Source organism: Hermetia illucens, chromosome 2, assembly GCF_905115235.1.
Source record: "Hermetia illucens chromosome 2, iHerIll2.2.curated.20191125, whole genome shotgun sequence".
NCBI lineage: Eukaryota > Metazoa > Arthropoda > Insecta > Diptera > Stratiomyidae > Hermetia > Hermetia illucens.
The window spans coordinates 99246492-99272682 of NC_051850.1; the positions used below are offsets into that span (position 1 = coordinate 99246492).

General features: G+C 40.7%; 1 protein-coding gene across 2 annotated transcripts in view; it reads left to right on the forward strand.

Annotated features, from left to right (window-relative positions):
• Positions 1-26191, forward strand: part of LOC119649061 (protein rhomboid) — a 429203-nt gene that overhangs the window by 210620 nt on the left and 192392 nt on the right. The window contains exon 1 of one of the 2 annotated variants that reach the window (XM_038051047.1): positions 7488-7608. The exons of the other annotated variant lie outside the window; for it this stretch is intronic. The gene's annotated coding sequence lies outside the window, so the exon portion shown is untranslated. Of the gene's footprint in view, positions 1-7487; positions 7609-26191 lie in introns of those variants that run through there. 2 annotated transcript variants of the gene reach the window in all.

The window sequence follows — 26191 nt, forward strand, 5'->3', positions numbered from 1 at the left end:
ATTCTTTGCGACTACAATCAGTGCTATATTGTCGGCGTAACTCACCACCGTCACTTCGTCCGGAACCGGAAGATTAAGAACATCGTTATACATGATGTTCCACAGCAGTGGGCCCAGTATAGGACCCTGTGGGAGATCCGCAGAGACAACGTACTCCTGGGGTCCGTCATCAGTGTCATACCAAAGCCTTCGCTCTTGTGGATAGCTATTGACAAAAGCTGCGAGATAGGCGGGCATACCATGCATTCACCATGCATTTCTCACGTCCAGGGTCACCACGCAATATTTGCTAATAATACCTTTGTGTGAATCGCATCTTCGGTCAAGCCAGTAACAATTTTGATGGCATCAATGGTTGATCTAATCTCACGAAACCCATACTGCCGATCTGAAAGGCCCAACTGGCGGTTGACAACCGCGAGTAATGTATTGTAGATTACTCGCTCTATCATTTTCGCCACAGTCCTCAAAAGACATGGGTCTGTAGGAGGTTGGCTTAGGAAGTAGTACTAACTTCTGCCACTTCTATGATTTAGGAAATATCCCCTCGGACATACACGCTTCGAACAACTCAGCGAACATGACCGGTTTGAATTTGACGGCAAGCTATTCGGTACACCATCCTGACCCGGAGTTACGGCAGATTTCCAGTCATCGGTGACTGGCGGCATTGCGTAATATTCAGATATTGCTGGAAGCTGTCAGTGCCCTCCTCTTGCTGGGGGAATAACCTCTGGATGGCTTTTAACAAGAGTGAAGGGCACGTGATCTGCAGAGGAACGGCTTCTGAATCACCCCATCACGGCTCTATAGACGCTGCAGCCCCTCCAACAAACGTGAAGGAACTTAGAGCATTCTTAGGTATGTTAAATTTTCATAGACGGTTCATACCTAGAGCAGCAGCAGTACAGGCACCATTCAACGAGATTCTTCACGGCAAAATTAAAGGATATTTTCCAGTCAACTGGACGAGCGAATCTACCCAAGCTTTTGAAGCTCTAAAACCACACTCGAACAGGTGACGCTGCTTGCAAATCTCACGCACCTTTGTCTATTTTTTGCGATGCATCTGACTTCGCGGTTGGAGCAGTCCTCCCACAGCAGATTAATTGTTGCTGGCAAGCATTGGTTTTTTTCAAGAAAGCACGGTTGAGGTACGAGAGTTCATCACCTTTACGGATCCCAAACCGCTAACCTTCGCATTCCACAAAAGGAACGAGTGCTCACTACGTTAATTTCGCCATCAAGATTATATTGGACAGTTTATCACCGATATCTGGCATGTATCCGGTTGCGACTACGTTGTCGCTGACGCATTATCGCGCATTGAGGAATTTCAATCATATAGCGATTACGCAAAGCTTGCAACGTCTCAGTCCCCGGACGAAGAACTCAAAATGCTACAAAAAGAAAACACAGGGCTTCGAGTAAAGCAATATCAGGTTCCGGGTGTCAGCTGCAAGCTATGGTGAGATGTATCCACTGGTACCATCCGACTTCACATCACTCAACCATTCCGAAAAAATGTTTTCACCAGCTTACACTACCTATCCCACCCATGCAATCAAAACCGATTGCAGGAATTGGACGCGTGGTTGCAATCAAAAGTGACTCGTCATGTAACTGCACCAGTCGGGACCTTTGCGCCACATTCATCTGGATCTTATCGTTATGCTAGGGCAACGATACTTCTTGACTATGGTAGACCATTTCTCATGTTCGCCGGAAATTACATGAATCCACGATCAAGAAGCCATCACAGTTGAACGAATATTCCTCGACACATGGATTTTCAGGTTCGGCATACCACTTTGGATCAGCACAGTTCAAGGAAGACAGTTTAAATCGAGGTTGTTTCAAGAAGTCAGCAACCTGGTAGATGCAACCTACATCAGAATTATAGCATAACATCCGGCAGCTAATGGCATGGCCGAGAGTTTTTATCGTCAGCTCAAAGCAGCAATAAGATATCACAATCATCATCAACAACGGCGCACCAACCGGTATCCAATCTAGGTCTGCCTTAATAAAGCACTCCAGACATCCCGGTTTTGCGCCGAGGTCCACCAATTCGATATCGCTAAAAGCTATCTGGCGTCCTGATCTACGCCATCGTTCCATCTCAGGTAGGGTCTGCCTCGTCTTCTTTTTCGTGTCCTTATAGACTTTCCAGGCTAGATCATCCTCATCCATACGGATTGAGTGATCCATCGACCATAACCTATTGAGCCGGATTTTATCCCCAACCTGACGGTCATGGTATCGCTCATAGATTTCGTCATTATGTAGGCTACGGAATCGTCCATCCTCATGTAGGGGGCCCAAAATTCTTTGGAGGATCCTTCTCTTAACCGGCCAAAAGTTCGCAATTTTTCTTGCTAAGAACCGAGGCCCCCGAGGAATGTATGAGGACTGTCAAGATCATAGTCTTGTACAGTAGGAACTTTGACCCAATGGTGAGACGTTTCGAGGCTCTGTTGGCTGCCAACAACCGTGCGCGGATTTCATCGTCGTAGCTGTTATCGGTTGTGACCTTAGATAGGAGAAATTATCAACGGTCTCAAAGTTGTAGTCTCCTATCTTTATTCTTCCCGTTTAACCAGCGCAGTTTGATGTTGTTGGTTGGTATGTTCTCGGTGCTGACGTTGCCGCCGTATATTTTGTCTTGCCTTAATTGATGTGTAGCCCAAGATCTCACACCGCCTGCTGGATCTGGATGAAGGCGGTTTGTACGTCTCGTCTCTCGTATTCCGACAGTTTTCCCATCGCTTGCTGCAGAGAGAAAATCTGATCTGTTGCTGATTTGCATGGAGTGGTATGGACTAATGATGTTCTGGGCGTATGGTGCTATCCGGCCCAGCAAGATAGCGGAGAATATCTTATAGATGGTAGCCAGCAAGGTGATAATTGCTGCACTGTGTGGTATTTCCCTATTTATGTATGAGACAGATAATGCCTCTTTGTCAGTCGTCAGGCATTGATTCGCTGTCCCACACCTTGTTGATGAACCACTTGATGTAATTGGTCGCCTCCAAATTTAACGAATTCGGCTGTAATTCCATCGGCTCCTGGCGACTTTTGATTTTTAAGTCGATGAATTGTACGGACTGTTTCTTCTACACTTGGTGGTGGCAGTATTTTGTTCGTCGTCGTCAATTGGCGGGACCTCCAACTCGCCGATGTTCTGGTTGTTGAGCATGTCATCAAAGTACTCAACCAATATGTCCATTTTGTCGGAAATCAGATTTCCCTCTTTGTCTCGGCAGGATGAACAATGCCCTGTAATGCTGAATTTTCCGACTTACAGTCCAACAACGAGCTGGTATACACGTGTAATTTCGCCAATAAGTTGAAACAACGTTTCCAAATGTTACGTGTAGTCAATGGGAGTCAACATGACAGCGAAAGAATCTTCATATTCAGAGACCGGCAACAACAAGCCATGTTTTCATCCGTAACATGGTCCAAAGAAAATACTCCAACATCCATACCCGCATATCGGGTGATCAGCAGTTCTTTAGAGTTGAAATGGCTTTAAAGTTGAATTGGTAGTTCTTGAAAGTTGAAAAGTATCCACTGATTGGCTTAAGCCTGTTTACGCGATGGCCGACGATATCGAAGAGAACCCGATCTCCGACCAACAGGATCAGGAAGCCTCCATGGCAATGCCAACTTCCGGCAGACGAGTTATATTTTCTGATCGTTATCAGGCAGGACCTCAATTATTTAACAATAAGAAATAAAAATGTCTGGAATTAGAACTTTTTTCTAAAAGTTCAGTATTTTTTTCAAATTTTTCGGTTGGTCTCAGAATGGGTCCATGAAAGAAATGATCACTTTCGGCCCCCCGCACTCCCCACTTTCCCAACAGATGACAAAGCTAAGATCGGTATTGGAAAGTACTAATCGAAATCTTCCATTTGGTACTCCACATGACTATATTTGTTGAAAAAAAATAGCATTGTTCAACCTAGAGTGATGTAATTCGCTATATGCGTGAGCGTTCACAGTTCCCACCTTTGCACCCAATTTGGTGTCAATCGCTACAACGGTTTCCGAGAAAAATGCGTATGACAGACAGACAGACAGTAAACTGATTTTAAAAAGGTTTTGTTTTACATAAAACCTTAAAATGTAGATTGTATGAGACTAAAAGTTTCTTTTCGGGTATTATATTGCAAATAGAGGGAAGAAAATCAAGATATAAAATAGAAAAGTTTAGGTAAAAAAAAACTTGAAATAGTATGGAAGGAAACTACATATATTCTAATTATTAAAAGTGGAAGCAAATTGGAGAAGTACATAATGTTACAAATTTGTTTTCCTTCTTACTATTCGTATTAAGTTTTACTTTTTAAGTTTATTGAATAGAAATGATTGGCATTTTCATTTGAATTGAATTGTTTTGTTCTAGTCCTCTCCCAGGAAAGCGTCAGTCCGCCCTAATTAGGGTCCTCCCCTCATTATATTTGAAGGAGGCCAATGTTTAAGATAGGGTGGACCGCCACAGGGCCACCATGTCATGTGGCTCCTTATGAAGAAGAGAGGAAGACGGGGGCTACTCGCCGCGTAGGTGCCAGAGGCTCAAAGCTAGTCCTTCCCCGTCCATCCTGCGAGCGTAATTTTGCTCCCTCCCTTAAAGGACGTTTGGTAGTTTAGCTCCTTTGGGATTGAAATTTTCGGTGGTATCATCCTATTAATGAATCAATCTATTAGAGTTGTTTATCCCGGGTTAGTTTAGGTTTTTTTTTACTATTGAATCCAAGCACGTGGTAAAATCTCTGTGCCCTTCTAGGACGCAGGCCTGCTAGCATTCGGATAAGCTCCAGCACGCGCCATCCAGTTCCACTTATCATCTCGCGCAGTCGGTGTTTACGACTGGCAAACCTGTTAGGGGAGTTTGGTTGGTTGACAGCCTTGGCGACTGTGTTGGTGTTAAGGTGATGCAATACTGCATTTTCTTCGCAACAGAGTTGACCCTCCTACATAAGGCTCCAGTTGTTGCGTACGTAATAAGGTATGTACGTTAATAGGCCGTTTCTCAAAGGATGAACACATAATCTTTTCACCGGAAACGTGCAGCTTCAGGTATTCCAACTTGTCTAAGTTTTCCTCAATTGTTTGCGTTGGAAGGGGATTAAATCCAAAATTTCAGGAATTTGGGGACATATTTCAGTGATCGGCTAATCATTTTTGACAATATGATAAATATTTTCTATTTATTTCAACTATTTTTACTAATTTTACTATTCCAAGTTATAATAATATACAATATAATGAGCTGCGTCATAATAATATTAAACCAGTTAAAAGTGTAATTTTAAAATGACATAATCTTTAGAATAACTCCATGTTTTTTTATGGGGTTTACTTCTTGGCGAACAAGTTTTTGTTTTTTATATTTTTTGAAAGCTGGAATTATAGGCATATTAATATTACATTAATTTGTACCCTAATCAAGGCCCTGGTCCAATTGCATCGTTGCACCAACGATTATTATTATTAATCTGGAACGCATATAAAAACCAATGTTTGATTGTTTGCTGTACGGCAGAATCACCTAAAATGACTCTTTTGTCTCTCAGTTATGTGAAGGGTTAATGTTGTCACGGAAGCCCTCAGAATGAATGAACGCGTAGAATATTAAAGAAGAGTAGTTTAGTTTTTCAATGCGTTCGTGTTCTATATAACATCTTTTGGTACCACACCATGAAGTATCTTGTAGAGCACAGATGTCGATGCGCCTTTTCTGAAGGTACTTCCCCAGCTCCTGATGTGTACCAAGAGTCAGCCTGCTGACGCGGAATTTTGTGGGTTAGGCTAATTTGATGCCGTCCTGCGCGGAACATGCATCAGGAACCCTGCCCCCTGCCCTTTCTTGGCAGGACCTGCCCGTTAACTAAGAAAGACGTCTAGCATTTCTCCACCGCTTTCTAATCAATGCCATTATCACTTGTAATGACATTGAACGTGCTTTCTCGATAAGTCTGCTGCGGTTCCTATCACCGAGGAAGGTCAAGTGGGATTTAACTAATTCCTACAGTACTTTATTAATCTCATTCCCTGAAGTCAACATTTCATTTTAATGCCCAATTTATTTTGTGATGGTATATAACAACATAGGTGATTCTAGATACAGTACTTTCTAGAACGAATCAAGGTACGTACGTACAAATAGAATAATCCTCATGTTCCCGGCAAATACGGTTTCACATCTGAAGCGACCGGTTTCCAGTTTCTCGACTAGTTTATAAGTTCTTGGCATCTGCAGTACTGCAAACACCAAAACGCTTGGTAATTATAAAAATTTTCAGAATTATAAATGAGTACCGTGTCAGATAAATAAGAAATCAATAAGACAACTCACTTCATCGATCTCCAGTTCATACCGTAGATATTAACGCTTTTTAGACAACAAACGAAGTTCAAAATAAGAGGTATAAGTTAACAATGAGAGCTATCTTTCCTGATTAGTCAATCAATGCGTGAACTATTAATTTAATACAATTATCTATTCTTAAATACGACCTATAAAATTTCAAATCGGGCATAAAGTTGGGGCGTCATACATTGGCAATCAATTAGTTTTTGCACGTACTTGAAAATTCGCCACAAATTAGATTAGATCTTTCCAGTAGTATTGTCACAGGGTATGTTTTTGGATAGCATATTTTTGCTTTTCTAAAGGTTATACCTTAGTTTGGTTGTTCTTTCCAGGAGATCTAAACATAATATTTTATATTCAATATTTAAGAAAACGCTTCTTCTCTTCTATTTGGAAAGATTGCTTCCAATAGTTAGAATTTACATTTTTAATTAATTTTTTTCTCAATGCATACAAATACGTTCATTCGACGAATTCATGGCTAATGCAATATTGTTACAATGAAATACAAACAAATTCAGTCCGTCATTTTGTTCAGACTTGAAAAATTCCAGTTCCGAGCTGGTACACATCCTATCATTTACGTAGTTCCCAGAGCAACAAAGCATGTGGGCGGTTCCAAACTCCTACCTCGTGTTATCGTTTTTGTCCCAAAATTAAGCCGGTTGCTCTGTTTGGGAATGCATAGCTTCATTGACCAAGGTTCTCTTAACTTTGTCCTAAACCACTAAAAAAGAGCAAATGTCATGCATCTTTCCAGTAAGAGAGAATTAAGAGATAGAGGAGCTTTTTCTCTTTAGATTCTTTCCCGTTGGAACACGTTCTCTTTCTCGCGAATTTTCTCTTTAGCTGAGAGCATTTAGGAGATTTTTTGAGTAACCCTTGTGGTGTTGTGATGAGATGGTATTTGATCGGCACATAATGGAAGAAACCTAAAGGAATTTTGTCTCCTAAGTACTTCGGAAAGCCCTAAGAATTCGCATCGGTTATGAAAATATGCATGCATGAGCGGATGTGCCGTTATTCCGCGAGTTCTTTCTCCACCTCTGTCTTCACCTGACACTTTTCACAAGCCGCGCAGCCCAGTCTGCAACATTTAACAAGTAGACCCAATAATTCACTTTCAATCATTTTTACTGGAAGTTGTGTACAAAACATATTTACACGTAGGAGTTCTTTGGTTTAAACTTGCATAAGTGAAGGTGTTGGGCGATGGCGGCAAGGTGGGTTTCAGACATTAGTCTGTGCATGTTTTACTATCTTTTTCTGTAATTTTTTATCTATTGTTTTCCGAGTTTGAGTCATTCGTTTGCTAATTTGTCACTAGACTACCCAAAGACAACAGCAATTAAGTGGAAATATTGATAACGGTTCGAATGGCGTGGGAAATACAATGGGATTTTCCCCCTGAGAATTCTTTTCATTCTTATACATACATTGGATACAGGTACAAACGTACATGCATACATATGTATATAGGAATGCCGATTCAAATGCTTTGGTTCCGTGGAATAGTATTTCCCCACTTATCAGAAAATGCATCAATTAGTATTATATTTACATGTGGTTCTCCCTTATGAATGTCACTCCGTATCTTTTGGTGATTTTATATCTGTGTACTTCAGAATTCAAAGTAGGAAAATATGAAGTAGGTTACCCTTTGTTTTGTTTTGATAGTCAAGAACTTAGTAATCGATGGTTCCGAAGACAAAGATCAAATGATATCAAATACAAAATATTGTAATACTTATTTCCTTACATTGTGTGCCAAGATGAGTTTGCAGATTTGATAGTAATGCAAAAAGAGGTAGATTTGTTTACGGTTGTGTTTGGTAGCTGAGATAATGTTCTGACGACAGTTTTGGTAGGACGCAGGCAGAATACATTTTATAACGTTATTTTAGTGCCACAGGTTCAATACAGAATGTTTATTACTATTTGGGTGTTTCTAGCGTGTTTCCCCCAAGCTTTATTCTATGAATTGGTGATTTCCATGAAATTTAGCGCCCATATACGGAATATTGTTCTCTATGCTAGTACAAAATTCGGAAGTCCCAGGATGAATTTAAGGCGGGTTTTCCAGTAAATTTCTAAAAGTTAGTAATACAGTATTAGTAAGTTTATTTGAGCAGATATCGAAATGGGATGTATTTTAAGTCGCACCACTCTGATTTTTTTCGGATGTTTAGGTTGGGTAGTTTCCGGAAATGAATCCTGTCTCACTTTAAGTGCGTACATTTTGACTCCTTACTCACGTACTTTGCAATTCACGCCAAAACTAATGTCAATTTCAAAAAGTACAAATCGAGACCTTTCATTTGATATCCTACACGACTATATCCGATAGAAAATTTGTTTGAATCCCCCCCTTTGCATGTATGGGGAGCCCCCCTTTAAACTTCAACTAAATTTATGCCACTCGCTGTATGCGTGGGATTTTATAGTTCCCATCTGTCCACCAAATTTCGTTTGGATCGGTTTAGCCGTTTTGGAGAAAAGTGCGGGTGACAGACAGACATTCAATCGATTTTAATAAGGTTTTGTTTTACACAAAACCTTAAAAACCGAGTACGGTCGTATTCGAAATAACAAGAACAACCAAAGTAACAAGTGAATATGTTTTAAAAAATATATTTAGATTTATTTTATAGCACTAAATTTTTATTATGATAGTAACACATATATTAAGGGCGAAAAAAAGTATCTCCATTTTTCTCATCTGACTTTAAGTCTGAAAATGCCTTTTAGCGAAGTCATTCGAACGTCATTCGGACCGATAAAAAGAAGCTTTATTACGGCGATTAACATACATCTGGCATGTGACTTATCACGTGTTCAACACTATAATTTCCAAACGACTCCGAATATCAAAAAATCACTTTACCCAAATTCTACACTACATCTAGATACAATTGATACCAAAAAAATTCGATTTCTCGGATCCGACACACGGGATGACCCCCTTAAGCACAAAAAGATCGGTAACAACCGAATTCAGGATAGAAATTATCAAACAAATGTCTTTTGAAATTTGTTTTTGTGAGTGTGAAGTGAAATGTCCGAAGCCTCAACTCGAAATGACAAGAATTCAAGCGAATATATGCCATTGTGGGTCTTAAAATTTTGGCAAAATATGCTCATTCTAGTTAGAGTTTAAGTGTTCCATAGCCTATGTTTTTCCGTTCGGGATTTTTTTTTATTATTTTGAAATTTGACGAAAATATACATTATTTTATAAAAAAGTTGTAATTTTCACACAAGGCTGTAAACATGGTACAAATCGAAATTTTCAAAAACTGGCCCGGAAAATCATAGTGAGATATTTACTGAATAACTAAAACAAAAAATTCGATAAATATTAATTAATTATTAAATATTAAAAAAAGTCAACTTTCGGGAAAACCCGTTCAGAGATAAAGTATGATATAAAACATATGTGCCGAAACTTATGATTCAATCCTCTCTCTGTTGAATTGGAGCCTTTTTTGTAGGGTCACTGGTCCTATGCTCGTAGCAGTGAATTCGATTTTGTCTCCCAAAGTAATCCCCAATACGTCCATGATAAAATAAAAGTCGTTCCTTGAAACTCATGAGCACTAAGTGGGTAGCAATTTTAACTACCCGTTTGCCCAGGTACAATACCTTTGGCGCCAAAATCCAAATACAGTTTTTCAAGTATTCGTTGCTGTTTCGAGTGTGTGCGCGCATGAATCTCTCTAATAAACTATCAAAAGATAGATTCTCGTAAATCGGTTTCATTAACTGTAGGATCGATGGGAATTCAGTCATGCTGACAACTTGTGAATGTCCTTTGGGCCTCAGTCTGATACCTCTTGAAGAACCAAGCGGTCGCACGTCGTTTGAAAAGGTCGTAAGTGTTCTATTCTCCCCGTAACAAGCAATGGCCACCTGTCCGAATGACGGAGGAACATTTAAATATCTGTTTCTGTGCGTAAATAAAGGCTAAGTTGGAAGATAGAAAGAAGTTCCTATAAATTTCAACGTGTTTCGCACACTCCATTAGAATATTGCCGCACACATTGGTCTATAAGGGTACTAAAGGTTGCTAGAATATTCTCTTTTTTCCGATTGAGTATCAATTCCCGCATTACCGACTGATAAGTCTGGATAAAGCGATTGCATTATTCTAAAAGTTGCGCACGCATAACCTGGAGAGCAGTTTCAGACAAGATACTGGCTATGTAGTTCCGATCTAGTTGTCTTCTTCAATGGCGTTATAGGAGCATGTAATTGGATAGTTTGCGTTCCTAAGCTGTGCTTCTGTCTTTTCTATTAGAGGAGGGTTCAGAGTGGAAGTCAGCCTGCTGCTCGAGGTGTTTCTTGATGTGTGGTAGGATTATTTAAGCTATTATTCGCTAATGCGATATCAGGGAACTCACTAATACTTTCCAATGGCCCACTTGATACGGGTGCCCTTCTTCGGAATCTCAACGTTCATTTCCTTTCTTCTCTGTGAAAGGTCTCAAATTCGCAAGATATAAGTAAAAGTAGCAAGTCTGCCAAACCTGCAAGAACAGCGATGAACAGCTCTGCGGGGAGACCAGCAGTTCTGTTTGAGGGTATTGATGGCCGAAATGATTTCTTTTCTATCCGAAGGAGCAGTCGGTATCCGCATGTTACGGTGAGTAGCCATTTCATCCACAAGACGATGTGATATAATTAAGAATCGTGGTGAAGTGTTCTTTCTATCTCGGCTGGTCATCATCGTGAACGAGAAGTCGAACGTTAAAGTTAACTTCCTTCGAAAGATTTACGACCGCATGCAAGTTCTTTCGTGGTACGGTATACGGTTTTAATGGCAGCCAAAATGCATCAATGTAGTCAGGCTGGTTGTTCAAAGTATCTGCCGTCCTATCATTGTCGAGTGACAGCTGGATGATATAAGCTGCCGTTGTTGAATCCTGGGAAGGGGGTTCCTCAGCTTTGTAACCTCGAGGAAAGTACCGCACGCAACAACTAGCGAAGGCAAGCGACCATTAGATGGTAATCCCGTTCGGAGGCCGATGGCGGCGCCCCACTTGCAACACATATTTAAAAGACTACTCATGAATCTATTGCTGATTGTACAATGTCTCTGTGCTCGTACAATGTCCCATGAATGACGAGACGGTGGCACCTGCGGAAATCTACAAATCTCTCACGATTATCGTTACGACCACCAAGACCGTACTTCCCTATCAGATGTTCGAGCAAGGTGTTATTAGAGCATTCGTATCATCTATCACGATCGCCATGTCACCTTTAGGAAGCGTCTCCAGAACTACGTGCAATTGCTAATAGAAATCATCCTTCTCCATATATGGAAGCCTCCGTTGGCACGTAGCACTGTACAATTGTGATGCTTATTAACTTGGACCGAAATTTGGCAATCAAGATCTCGCATAAACTGGCTCTCAGGTGAAGAGAGCGTGCCTTGCGATAGCCGTCAGTGACAATTTGATATCTGCTTCGCGTGTGCTACCACTTGGCTTCCTAGAGCACTAAATCATAGTGTCCATAGTGCCGGAAATGGCAGAGATGTATCCTCCAGAGTCCACCTCACTTCGTTTAGGCCCAGAACATTCTGGGAACTCTCGATACCATAGTCGAGGAGGGTGTACACATTTCAGAAACCAACCATAGTCCGTTTTCGATAGCGAAAGGTTGTACTTGCGAGTTGTTGACACAAATTTCTTTCGCTTTTCGCTGCCTCTTACGACAAGCAGGGAATACTTTGAGTGTATTCTAAAACCCCAAATCAACAAGGCCTTCTGAAGCATTTTCAATCGTTCATCGTACGAGATTCGTTGCTCCACAAAATATCTACGATGAAAAGTGCAGAGTAGTCTTCGTAAAAACGATAAAAAAGAGACTGAATGCTAGATTTTGCCGAAAGTCAATGTCAAATTAATATTAAAAATGAAATTCAAGAAATATTCACGCGCTTAAAGGATCACAGCCTTTATTTTCAACTCTTTGCAAATAATGGCCGAATATCCGCGACTTTCATTCCTTAGTGCCTGTTGCGTTCATTACGGATGGCACTGCGGCTAAGTTTGCCATTCAGAGCTGTGATTTTTCGGTCTGTTGGAGTGGTAGCAGACGTGAATTCGGTGTCGGGTTGCTTCTGACAGCTAGCGCAAGGTGCGCTCTCTTGACTTGGGAGCCAGTCTCTGACGGACTTCCAACTGCAAGATTCCCGTCCAGATTAATGAGCATCACATTTGTGCAACGCTATGCACCCACAGAGACTTCCGATGCAATGGTGAAGGATGCTTTCTACGAGCAATGGTGACATTGTAATCTTGATGGATGATCTGAATGCCAAGATGGCAACACCTTGCTCGGACATGTGATAGGGAAACACGGTCTCGGCGTACGCATCGGTAATGGTGGGATGTTCGTGGATATCTGCAACTTTCGCAGCCTCATCATTGGTGGCACATTGTTCGAGCATAGAGCCTGCCATAAGGCCAGTTGGGTTTCAATTCACCGACCCCTCACTAGCAATTAAATCGACCACTTTGCGGTTAGCAGTAGATTTAGGGGTTGTCTCCTGGATATGCGTAACAAGAAAGGCGCTGACATCAGCCTTGAAAGGGATCACCATCGTGGTGATGGTCGCTTACGTTCGCTTGCGTGATGTACAGAATAACTCGCCTGAGAATGTTGATGAGCACTGGGTCGTCATCAAAAGTGCTCTTTTCTCGGGTGCTACACAGGTCGTCGGCCACTTCATCGATTTCGAGAAAGCTTTCCATAGCGTTCGCGGGCAGTGTATCTGGTGTGCTCTACGTAAGAGGGACATTCTGGAGAGGCTAAGAGATAATACTAGAGATGGCGCAAAATGTCACGTGCTGCACCAAGGTAAAATCTCGGAAAATTTTGAGGTCCCAAGTGGAGTCCGCCACGGTCGCATCCGGTCATCCAATATTATTTCTTCTTGTTTTCGGTGACGTTCTTGATGCTGCCTTGTCCGGAGGATATGGAGGAATTCAATGGACGATGACATCTTTCCCCAAACATCGTGCGGGTGACCGTGCCGACAGACAGCGAAAATCAACGACAATAAAAAATTTCAAGTTGTCCGGTATGCAGTGATAAGCTTTGTACTAGACTTCTTGAGATATTTGATGGCGTTGTAGAGGCCAAGAAACACAGCTGAAAGCATACTGAATCAATTTGCATTCTTCTTACGGTTGAAGTTGACGTTCTGGGAGAGCTGCACCATATTCCATTTCAAGTAGCTATTATCCTATTGTTTTTCCAGCCTGAGCCTTTTGACTAATATTTTTGAATATGGAAAGTTAGTCGAATTTCCGCTCGAAAACTTTTTTCGTCAAAGGGCCTTTTAGGTATGACCAGCTGTCATACTATCGTGAAGATGATAACAGTAACAGTCTTCGGTTTGTGCGTAGCAGTGTTCCAAACAGTATTACATTTCTTTAGTTAGTTGGGGTCTGCGACTTCCCTCGGTTTCTCGTCTTAGCACTGGGCTGCACACAATTTTTTCAATGGGGAGAAAGGCAGGCATATAAATGAGATGCGTAAAAACAAGTCTGTCGTAAACTGGTCCTTCCTTGCAATGTAGTGTTTCTCGGCGGAACAACGACCTATAAAATCGTGTTGGCGTAACTGACGAGAAGAAGCGTTTCTGGTTCTGCTCAGACGCGTACATGATCAGGTTAAAGCCACCAGCTTTTGTCCTTGGCAAGGTCTTGGGAAAACTTGCGCTTTACCAAAATCAGAGGTACAATGTAAAATCCGCCAGAAAAGTAATCTTTCGTAGGCGCTCCATCTCTCGAACGGAAATATCAAACTAACTAACTAATCAGATATGATATCAAAACCATACTTGGGGATTCTAACAGCCAAGTAGGGACGGAGCCCGTATTCAGGCAATACGTTGGCTCCCATAGCTTACATCAAAATACAAATGATAACGAACTGCGCATTATTCAATTAGCAGTGTCACACGAAATGGTTGTTGGAAGTGCCTGGTTTGCGCGGAAAGCGGTCCATGAACATACGTGGGCCTCTCCAGACGAGACCACTTTCAACCAAATTGACCACGTGTTGATCGAACGTCGCCACCTCTCAGCCTTGATGAATGTCAGAACATATAGGGGGGCCAATATAGACTCGGATTACTATTCCGTTGGCATAGTGCATGCCAAATTCTCAAAGGCCGCGGGCAGAGACTTATCACGAATTTCGCGAGTGAGAAGCGACTTCACAGACGGAAAAAGGAAGCCTGGGAGAACCAACAGGTCTGTGAATTCGAAAAGTACAGGGAGCAACCGCACCAGGCACGGAAGTTTTACCAACAAATCAGCAGGATGAAGTCTTACACACCTCGATGTTCATCCAACCGAGACAAAGAGGGGAAATCTGATTTCCGACAGAATGGGCATATTGGAGCGATGGGCTGAGTACTTTGATGAACTACTGAACAACCAGAACATCGGCGAGTTGGAGGTCCCGCCAACTGAAGACGACGGACAAATACTGCCATCACCAAGTATAGAAGAAACAGTCCGTGCAATTTATCGGCTTCAAAATCATAAGTCGCCAGGAGCCGATGGAATTCCAGTCGAATTGGTTAAATATGGAGGCGACCAATTATACCAAGTGGTTCATCAACTTGTGCTCAAGGTGTAGGGAATCAATGCCTGACGACTGGCAACGAGGCATTATCTGTCTCATACATAAAAAGGGAGATATCACACAGTGCAGCAGAGGTATCACGTTGCTGAGTACCATCTACAAAATATTCTCCGCTATCTTGCTAGGCCGGATAGCTCCATATGCTCAGAACATCATTGGCCCATACCAAAGAGGCTTTACTCCAGGCAAATCAGCAACAGATCAGATTTTCTCTTTGCGGCAAGCAATGGAAAAACTGTTGGAATATGGAAATAAATTGCACGATCTTTTCATCGACTTTAAAGCCGCCTATGATAGCATAGCCATCCCAACGAAATTGATAAGACTGACTAGGCTGACCCTGACCAATGTGGAGGCCAGATAAAAGCAGCAGAATCACTTTCAAGACCATTCGACATCAACAACGGTCTACGACAAGGGGATGCCCTATCATGTATTCTCTTTAACCTCGAGAAAGTGATCCGTGATGTTGAGGTAAATGCAAGAGGTATGATCCTCTTTAAGTCCACCCAACTACTGGCTTATCGTCAGCACAATCGACATCATGGGAAAAACGACCCGAGATTCCTCCTCGGAGACTTGGGTTCTTAGCAAGAAAAATTGTGAACTCTTGGTCGCGTTCGAGAGAAGAATCCTCCGAAGAATTTTTGGTCCCCTACATGAGGATGGACGATTCCGTAGCCTACATAATGACGAACGAAAGCGAAATGAAACGAAATGAACGATACCATGACCGTCAAGTTGTGGATAAAATGCTCAATAGGTTACGGTGGGTGGGTCACTTAATCCGTGTGGATGAGGATGATCCAGCCCGGAAAGTTCATAAGAGCAATATCTATAGTAGAAAAAGAAGACGAGGCAGACCCTGCCTGAGATGGAGCAATGGCGTAGGTCAGGACGCCAGACAGCTTTTAGGAATACCTCAGGCAAAAGGTGGACCTCGGGGCAAAACCGGAACGTCTGGAGTTCCTTATTAAGGCAGGGCTAGACCGGATACCGGTTGTTGCGCCGCTGATGATGATGAAATGTGAAGACTTTATTGGGGCAGCTTTCACACATTTTTCTCTGGATGTCATCAATTCACGGTTGTAATAAGTTTTGTGTAAAAAAGGCTTTCGAACTGGTCCGAAGTGGTGCTTAATCTCGGACAGTATATTGCAGGGGTCACAAATCGACGTCCCCACTTCGTAGCGAATACAGCCACAAGATTATTTTTACCATACTAAAACCAGCCTGCCGTTAACCTTTGGAATAACTAGGTCCAACGCTGCTGTGGACCATTCAGAGCCTTTCTAAATCATTAGAATAGTTTCAGATCGGGGATAAGGTTCTTAACTCTTAGCCATTTTGATGATATTGCCTCGTCTGTGGTATACTCTGTTGTCCTAAGTACGCATAGCATGTCTACTTATGTCTTAATATTTTAATTAGGTCGTTAACATACATGTTTGTGCAGACGATAATTTCTGTTATGACTCCTTAATGGTGACACAGGTACACATTATATTCGTGTCACATTTTCTCCTTTGTTTGCCATGCTTTGCTCGAAAAATTGTTATAATTGGGCTATAAGGCGGGCAATGATTCGGCAATCTGAAGCGACTGACGCAGTCTTAATAGAAACTTAAAGGTGAAAAATGCTGTAATCAGCTACTAATTGAAGGGAAATCACTGGGCTAACTATGTTTTCATGAATAAATTACGGTCACTTGGCATGTCATGGACCCGGCTGGCTAGAGGAATCCGAGTCGTGCTTATTAGTAATAACGTCAGAATGAAAGCAAGTGGTAGCAAATATCTTGGAAAGCTCCCTATTAATCCTGTACTTAATTGTTTGCTGGGGGCTAGTAATATCAACGCAAAATTAAGAAATGTGTTTGCACTATGAACACAAAGTAAAAGTCTATCAAGGATTGTGGAGGCTAATATTACTGGACAGCCAAGGTCGTAGCCAAGGTTCTATGTTGAATGATGGGAAAAGCAGTGTAACTTGAGGACATTTGCACTTCACTGGAGTTTCGGAGATTTTGGTTTGGATAGTTATACTCAAACGGGGGTGAAATGAGGGATGTTTTTGGTATTAGCAGTTTATTATGGCATAGATATGAATATGAACATTCAATAACTGGAATTCAAGGAAAGTGCATTGGTAGCAAAGAGCCCTGAAGTAGCAAAACTTTATCCTAGATAGATACTTACATCCAACTTTTCATGCTTGAATGGATACGTGTCCTGGCTGTAGAAGGTATCGGAACATGGTTGCCTTATTTCAATTTATTCGCTCTTTAACCTTTTTAAATCACTAACAAACACAGCACGTTAAATGGTCGCATCATAAAGTCAATGGAAGTCGTGTTCACTTATATTATGTACATACTATCAGAGGTGGGGCCTATAATTTCTACAATTTGTAACTGTTTTAGGGTACGTGTTGGATTTATTCCTAATTAAACCTTTCCATATAGTCGGCATACGAAATAATTAAAACAAAGGAAACTTGATAAATAGTGCTCCAATTGCACGCAATGTTTGGCATGCCATGAATTTCAAGGAATAGTGAATTATTGAAATGGGAAACGTCTACGAATTTTTATGTGGAAACGTGCAAAGTGAAATCACGAAAAATAAGAATGAATTTAGTAGTGTGAGGATTAATTTGATTGGATAATGGTTGCATTCGCCTGTTTATGAAATTCCTGAAAATCTCAATCTTCTGAATGTGGAAAAGGTTGTTCATATAGTCGAAAGTAGCTGATCGCAATTGTTCGCCTCCATTCCTCTTGGGTGGGCCACTAAGGCCACCGATTGGTCAAACCTGGTTACTCACGCTGCCCGCTGAATCCTCTCATATTGTTTTTAGGTCGTTGATTACCTTGGTTTCTTGGTCTACACGTTGCAGCTCCAAAGCTTGACATCCTTCTTCTACCTAATTGACCATATGTTTCTCTCTCTTACTGCGAGCTCTAAAATTTTTCTGAGGATTCTATTTTCGATGGGACCAAGTAATTAGTCTTTATTCTGGGTAGTTTTAACGCCGCCGTAATATAGGATCAAGCGAATCAAAGTATCTTCCACAGAATCTAAATAAATAGTGGAGTCTCAGGTTGGGAGAATATTCAACGTTTAACAATTGTAATGTCTGTCAATTCAATAAGCCCAAAAACTGAAGGGAACTAATGTGGCCGTTATTTGTCTGCAGGTAAAATAAACTATTTATCAGTTCCAATTGAGCATATTAGTGAATTCGCAGTAAATTGACACGACTACCTTTGCAAACTACCTTAAAACAGTCAACAGTGATTTCGACAAAATTCGAATATGCAAAAGACAAACAGTACTGGCTCCATTGCACAAATTACTGCAAGTATATCGACCTCTTTGTTGGTCCATTCCTTGAGGCGTGATCCCAAGCTCATGAGAATTAGCACAAATGCTGCTAGGAATCCATTATTTATTCACGTGCATGGAAAACTGTATCAGGTGGACCGATTATTGTCGGCTTAAACACAATTAGGCTAATAATTCCAGTGACGAATACCGGCCGGTGAGGGCATTAACCCTTGGCGTTTGAATCAGACTCTGTTGGAAGGTAGCGGGGTGGCCGAAGTAGTGGAAATACCGTACTTACATGCAAACAATTACCTGCAAAATCGATAATCAGTCCGTGAAAATGTTATGGTTACAGAAGTAATCGGACGAGTGGTACATAGATTTTGAGTTTGCTCTTGGCATGCTAGGCTCATGAACCATTTGACGACTATTTGAAGTCGGTTTGAACGTTTTCAATTATTTGGAGATTCGTAATTATTTAAAATTTGAGGAAGAGTAGATAAATTAATCCCTTTGTTGTTTGTATGAAATTTCAATCAATTTCCCTTGTAATTCAAAGCTATTGAAATGGTGAAGCATTGTCTATAGGTTTTGTTGCTAAAGGTTTGTTTTCGTTTTCGCTTGGGTTGAAGTGGTAGAGTAGGAATCTCACTCATTAAAAGTGCGATGGTTGTGGCGGTTGAGTATTAGTCTCTCGATCTGGTTCTCTCAGTAACACAAATAGAGAAGGTATGATGACACTGCCAACCTTCTTTTTAAGGTTTTGTGTGAAACAAAACCTTATTAGAATCGAGACGGTGTCTGTCTGTCCGTCTGTCCGTCTGTCTGTCTGTCTGTCTGTCTGTCTGTCTGTCTGTCACACCCGATTTATTCGGAAACGACTTGACCGATTGTCACGAAAATTGGTGAGAGTATGTAATCTGGTGATCCCTTTACATGCAGTAAATGGCGCCATCTTGTGTTAAGTTTAAGGGGGGGCTCCCCATACATGTGAATGGAGGGTGCAAATTTTTTTTTCACAGAATGTAGCCATGTGGGGTATCAAATGAAAGGCCTCAATTAGTACTTTTCGAATCCGGTTCAATATTTGATATTAGATGAAATATAGGGGAGTGAGGGTTCAAAATATGACCCACAAAAAGTGTAACAGGTCTCGTTCTCAGAACCTATCCAACCGAAAAATCTGAAAATCACAGTGGTGCATCTCTACGAAATCTAGGCCTCAAAATATATCCGGTTCCGATATCTGCACAAATAAAGTTAATAATAGTATATTTCCACATTTTAGAAATTTACCCGGCACCCCTCTTATGTTCATCCCAGAAGTACAAAATTTGGCATGGGTATAATGAAGAACATAGTGCACAGTTTGGACAAGTTTGAAGAAAATCCAACTATTATTAACAAAGTTATAGGGGGTGAAACTTTACAATTTTTTGTGAATTTCGTGCACTCTACAACCTGGATGACGTCATCATCACATATCAATTCGTCAATACCACAACGAAATGAGTTCTTATGAATTGGGTCCCAGAGAATTATTTTGTTTTAGTTTTTTAGTTATTTGTCAGCCAGACATGTGTGTATGTAGGTATATAATATATGCGTGCTAATGAACTTTGCGGGTAGTTCCTAATTGAAATAGATATAAGAAGTAAAGCGGAAATATGGGTACGATCAATTTATATACGTGCATACATGTGTACAGTATTCGGTAATAAGCAGTTTGTTTGTTTAGGGTGAGCGTGATATCTATGGCTGTAATATGTACGTATGTCTCGTAGTTTGGAAAAATATGAAGGATTATGTTGGCTTTGTAGCTATATACGGACAGAAAAATGTGCGTTGAAGTTTCTTACATAAGATGAACACAAAACCTTTATCCCCGAAGCGCGAGCTTCCGGTATTCCGACTTGTTGTGTTTTGTTGGTGTTTACCTTCAGCCCAATTCTATTTGCTTGTTTTTCCAAAAACAGGCCAATGGTCATGGTCAATGACCCGGTGAGAAAGAAAGAAAATGTCATTAGCGTAGTTGAAGTGTTCGATTTCTTCCACGTCCTTCAAATTCCGTGAATTCGTGAAATTTCACGCTATATGTCGTCCTGATAACATCTACTAGTTTCTCCAGAATGCTTCTCCTGCGTCGAGCACGCTAGATAAATTTCCTGTTCACACTGTCGGAAGCTATCTTGAAATCGATGAAAAGCAGGTGAAGCAAAAATCAAAACCCCGCGCACTGTTTCAAACTGATCCATACATAGGCTGTTGATGTTGATTCAGAAAGGAAACCAGAGGTCGATCAAGCTTTCGAGGTGTTCTTTGATGCGATTGATTATTTTAGCTATTATCGTCAAGGAGCATGTAGATATTCCTCACATTCAAAAGGTGTACCCTCCTTAAGAATCTTAACGATCAACCCCTTCTATAGGGAAAGCCTCGGATCCTCAAGATTTCCGTACGAGTGAAAGTAACAGATCTGCAGGTTCAGTGATAAATAACTCTGATGGGAGACGGTGAAGTCCAGCGGTTTTTCTCCGTTTGAGTGCTTTGATGGCCGAAATGATTTCTCTTTTGCTTGGAAGAACAGTCTCTATTTGCATGTAACTGTGACTAGCTAGTCAGAGCCCACCTTGGCGTTCAGATTAATCATCACGAACCTGAACTTAAACGCTCCTCGTAAAAGGCATATTTCAGCACTATCTCGGAAATCTCCGTTGGTGCGTAACATAGTGATAAAGAGATCCTGGTCTTGCAGTCAGAAGTCTGTCAGAAACCCGTTCTTCGATCAAGAGAGTAGAGTAGCCATCAGAAATAACCCAAATTCGGGTTTGTATCTCTTACCACTTGGCTTTTCAGTGCATAAAATTACATTGCCGCAAGAGGGAGAGGAATACCCTTCAGAGTCCCACCATCTTACTTTATTTAGGTCAAGAATGTCCAGTTTATATCATTGGAATTCTCGCTTGAGTTGAGAGAGAAGAGAAAAAGCGAGCATACTGGGAACCCCTTAACATTTTAGAAACCAGTCATAGTTCATTTTCGGTAGCTAAAGGTCCTCGTCGTGACGTCAGTCCTTACCCAAGGCGTTGTTGACGTGTTGATAGCAATATGGTTCCAAATTTTGCAAGCTACTATCCTACAAATTTCTACTCCTTTTAGTAGTGTATTCTGCAGCCCCAACCACCAGAGGATTTGCTTGGAGTCAAATGTTTACCTAGGGGTAAGACTTTGGTATCCAAACATTTGTCTCGTAAAGTGTTTGTATTTGGTTGCTCCATTCAAGAGCCCACATATTGAAATTATCGGCAATGATATCTGGGATGTATTCGCTTTCAACAGTGGGGTGCTAAGCATTTTCTCACATTCGGTGAATGTTTCGCAAGACGAGGAAATGTGGATTCTTTTCGCCTTCAATAGGGTCGGCTGTGCGAACCTTGCTGACTTGACATTTTTTATATGGGTTGGACTTATCGTTCGCATTTCTACACGTATTGGCTGTGTGGCCAACACCCTTCCCTTCGATGATGATCTCCTACATTCTTGACCACAGCGGGAGTAATGATCAAGGGTCTTATTCCTCCTTTATGTTTTTTTGTCAGCTACCTTTCTCGAGTCGTCCATATTCTCTCTTTGAGACGCTGGGATCGTTGTTCTTTACGAAGAATATCTGCATCCATTTGTTTTCTCTTTTTTTTTCAAATGAAGCTTTTTGGACAGCATGTTGCACCAAAATAAATCATTCCAGAAGAAAAGTGCGGCAGTTTTGGACGACCTACCTTGGCTCCATGACACAGTTAATATACGAGTATAATAATCACCAATCTTCCTTTTTATACTTTTTCAGTAACGGTGGCCAAACACTTTATTACACTAATTTACACGTTTTAATGGTACCCTTCCGCTATGCGAATTATCGAGCTTCCTCAAAATTATTCAATCGCTGAGTTCAGTTCCATTCTCTCCTGCATGATTGTAATAAAACCCAATTTCCCATTACTGAGGCACTGAGCAAAGAGCTAATATATGCTTGCTGTAAAATAGACTATTAATCAAACCTGCTCACTAGAATTATCAGTCATTGGCAATGTACTTCAGCTTCTTCCAAGACTTCTTAAGATACCTATACATCATCAATGATCTGTATTCTGGGGCGACTCATTCATCGGCCATTTAGGAATGAGTGCATTTTTTATGTCATACCTATCCACATCAATATTGAATGACAAATCGCAAGCAGATACCCCAGTTCGCTTTTCTCACATATACCATAGTAATACAAAAACAACATCCTCGGCTACGTTCGTCTTCTAATCAGCACGACCATAGGTATCTCGCTCATACATATGGGACAAGCTTAACTTGGTTTTCGTAACAAAAAAACACAAATTTTATATTTTAAATGCCGAATAGTGAGTTTTTTATTCCTTCTCCATGTCTGACAAAAACTTATTGAGGAAGAGGACAACTGGTTCTCGAAATACCGGTATATGAGGAATTTGTCATTTAAAAAATAAAATTTGTCTTTTTTTTTTCATTATAAAATAAGCTGAAACAAGTCGGGAAACCGGAAGCTGGACGCTTCAGGTACGAAAGGTTTTGTGTATTTCTTAGTACGTAGCACGTAATATATGCATATGTCCACTTTCGGGTGATATTGACATTGATAGTCTTCAATTTTCAAAGAAGCAACAACTTCGACGTATTATAAATTTGTTAGTAATGGTACGATTTCCATCAAACTTGGTACGATCATGCTCTACATTATAGCCTACATTACTGCAGAATTTCGTGCCGCTAGGATGAATTTAAGGGGGGTTTCCAGCTAATTACAAAAAAATATAGTAATATACTATTATTAACTTTCTTTGAACAGATATCGGTATGGAAGGTATTTCGGAGCCAAGGCACCATATAGTGGCAGCCTCCTGATTTTTTTCAGATTTTTCGGTTTGGTAGTTTCTGAGAATGGCCCCCTTAAAGAAATGATCACTTTCAACCCCCCGCACTCCCCACGTTTCCAGGAAATGTCAAAACTAAGACCGGCTTCGAAAAGTACTAACTGAGACCTTTAATTTGATATCCCACATGACTATATTTGATGAAAAAAAATTTTACACCCCCCTTTTGCATGTATAGGGACCCCCCCTTAAATTCAACGTAAAAGGATGTAACTCACTGTATGTGTGAGCGTTCACAGTTCCCACCTTTCTACCAAATTTGGTGTCAATCGCTATAACCATCTCTGAGAAAAATGCGTGTGACGGACAGACAGACAGACAGACGGTAAACCGATTTTAATAAGGTTTCGTGTTTACACAAAACCTTAAAAACGACACACACCAACGAAGAAATAACAATTGATTTTCGTGTTGAGATCCTCGTGTTTCTATATTTTTGGTAAGGAAGCGGATCTCAACAGTGGGAGTGACACTAAGCAAATGGGGAAGTCCATAATCTGTTCAATGTAGAAAAAAACTTGTCTGTAGTAACAACAGCGTAATATGGTATTGTTGTTGTATTTATCCCATAAAAATAATTAAAATAATAGAAGCCCAATTAAGACAGTATTCCAGACAAACACTAAGTCAGATAATCTCAGTAAAATAGATTCTGGAAAAGTACTGGTAGTATAAGGTTAATGTTCACCAGCTTGTCGCAAAGAAAAATTATGATAGTATTGACAAAAATGCCCTAGAGAAAGCTTTGTTTGACTTTGGAAGATTATCGAAACTTAACCAAGTAAACGTCCTGAACGAATTCATGGAAAATCTGGAAAGAAAGTCAAGTCGGAAGGATAGCTTGGTTTCTAGGCCTTTTATCGGATGTTGAAATACGTCATTTGCCAGCGGGGGTACGCTACCCTTGCAGTCCATTCAAATTGCTAAGGACATAAACATAATGGTACGATCAATGTCCTATTGGAAGCAAGTGGACCTAAGTTCACTAGCAATGGAAGTTGGATTGAAAATCACTGAATCAAAAAGAATTCAAAACTAAATCCAAGTCTTTGACTCTGAGATAATCTGGAAGATGTGTTACGATGAGAGCCTAACGTTGCATCACCTTGGCATCAACAAGGTCACCAAGGCGGTCAATCAACCAAATTCCCTAACGGGTTTGCCAGTCGTGAAAATTGACTGCTCGAGATAATATATGGTACCGAACGGCATGTGCTGGCGCTTACCCGAATGCTAGCAGTTTGGCCAGATGAGGACCGGGGTTCTTGGTTCTCAAATATTATCTCCCTGTTAGGATACAGCAATTTTACTCATATACCTAGACGGGGTAAACTACTTTAATAGAGACGTAAGTCTCGCGGCGGGTTGATATCACCAATAATTTATTCACCAAGGAAGCTAAACTGCCAAACGGTCTGACAAGGGAGGGGACAAAATTACAAAAAAATTAACGCGCGAGGGATTGATGGGGAAGGACTTGCTTCGAGCTGATGTTTACACCTACGCGATGAGTGGCCTCGTCTTCCTTTCCTTTTCATGAGGGGGTCAGATGGCATGGCAGCTTGCGGCGGCCCCAACCTAATTGTTTACCCCCTGCCGCTTTAAACATAATGGGGGGAACCCTAAATACACGGGAGGAGTGACGCCTTCCTGGGGAGGGCTACAGCAAAAACAACTTCAATCTAACGCATGATTATTACTTTTTTATCACAATAATCATATTCCATAATTCTTAAATTCCATTTCTTAAACCAGATTTTCTTCTAACCGCCATTCAATACATAATTAATCAGTATATACTTATTACCTCAAAATAATTTTCCATTTGTTTACATAAAACCTAATTTTTTTTTTCTTCGAGAGAGAGAAAAATAATTCCTACGCAGACCCTTGAATTGGGGAATATCCTCTATCATTAGATGGAAGGAAAGGAAAATGAACGTATATTTAATGTTATTATAATTTCAGTTGGAGCTCCATATTTGCATTTTTCCTTCACTTTCTCGCTTCATTGCATATGCCATATGACGTGCCAGGCTAAACTTTCAAGTATCGTCTTAGATACTGAATTTTACGTTGGCTGATAAAACAAAATGTTGAATGATATCTATATCTTTTTGTTATAAGTTATATTTCGAAAAAAAAAAATTACAGCTTAACAGTTAAAATAATTTTCTTTTGAAACTTGTTTGATCGTTTTTAACCTTTCCTTTTGTTAAGTTCTTTCCTTTTCTTTCTTTACTTTTTTTTAAGGTTTTGTGTAAATTTAAAGGGGGTGCAATTTTTTTCACCAAATGTCGTGAAAGGTTTCGGTTTGTACTTAGTTGGCCGGTCTTAGTTTGGACATTTGTTGGATACGTGGGGAGTGCGGGTGGTCGAAAGTGATCATTTCTTTCAAGGGCCCATTCTTAGAAACTACCCAACCGACAAATCTGAAAAAAGTCAAGAAGCTGCCACTATACGGTGCCTAGGCTCCGAAATATTCTCCATCGGCGATAGTTGATAACTCAACCTAGCACTATAAAATGCAGTAATATAATATAAAGCATGATTGCATGTTTGGTGGAAATCGCACTATTATTAACTGATTTATAATAAGTCCAAATTGCCCCTTCAGTACAAATTCTAAGACTTTTAATATCAGTATCACGCAAAAGTGGATATTCTCCCACAATATATGCATATTTTACACGGTGGGTTCTAATCGGACAAATGTCCACTCAAATGTTTTTATAAAAGAAATACACGAAACCTTTCATAGCTGAAGCCTCCAGCTTACGGTTTTCCAATTTGTTCAGTTTTAACGTTAGTAATTCGTCATCATTTATTTCTTCATTCACCTCTTATTTGT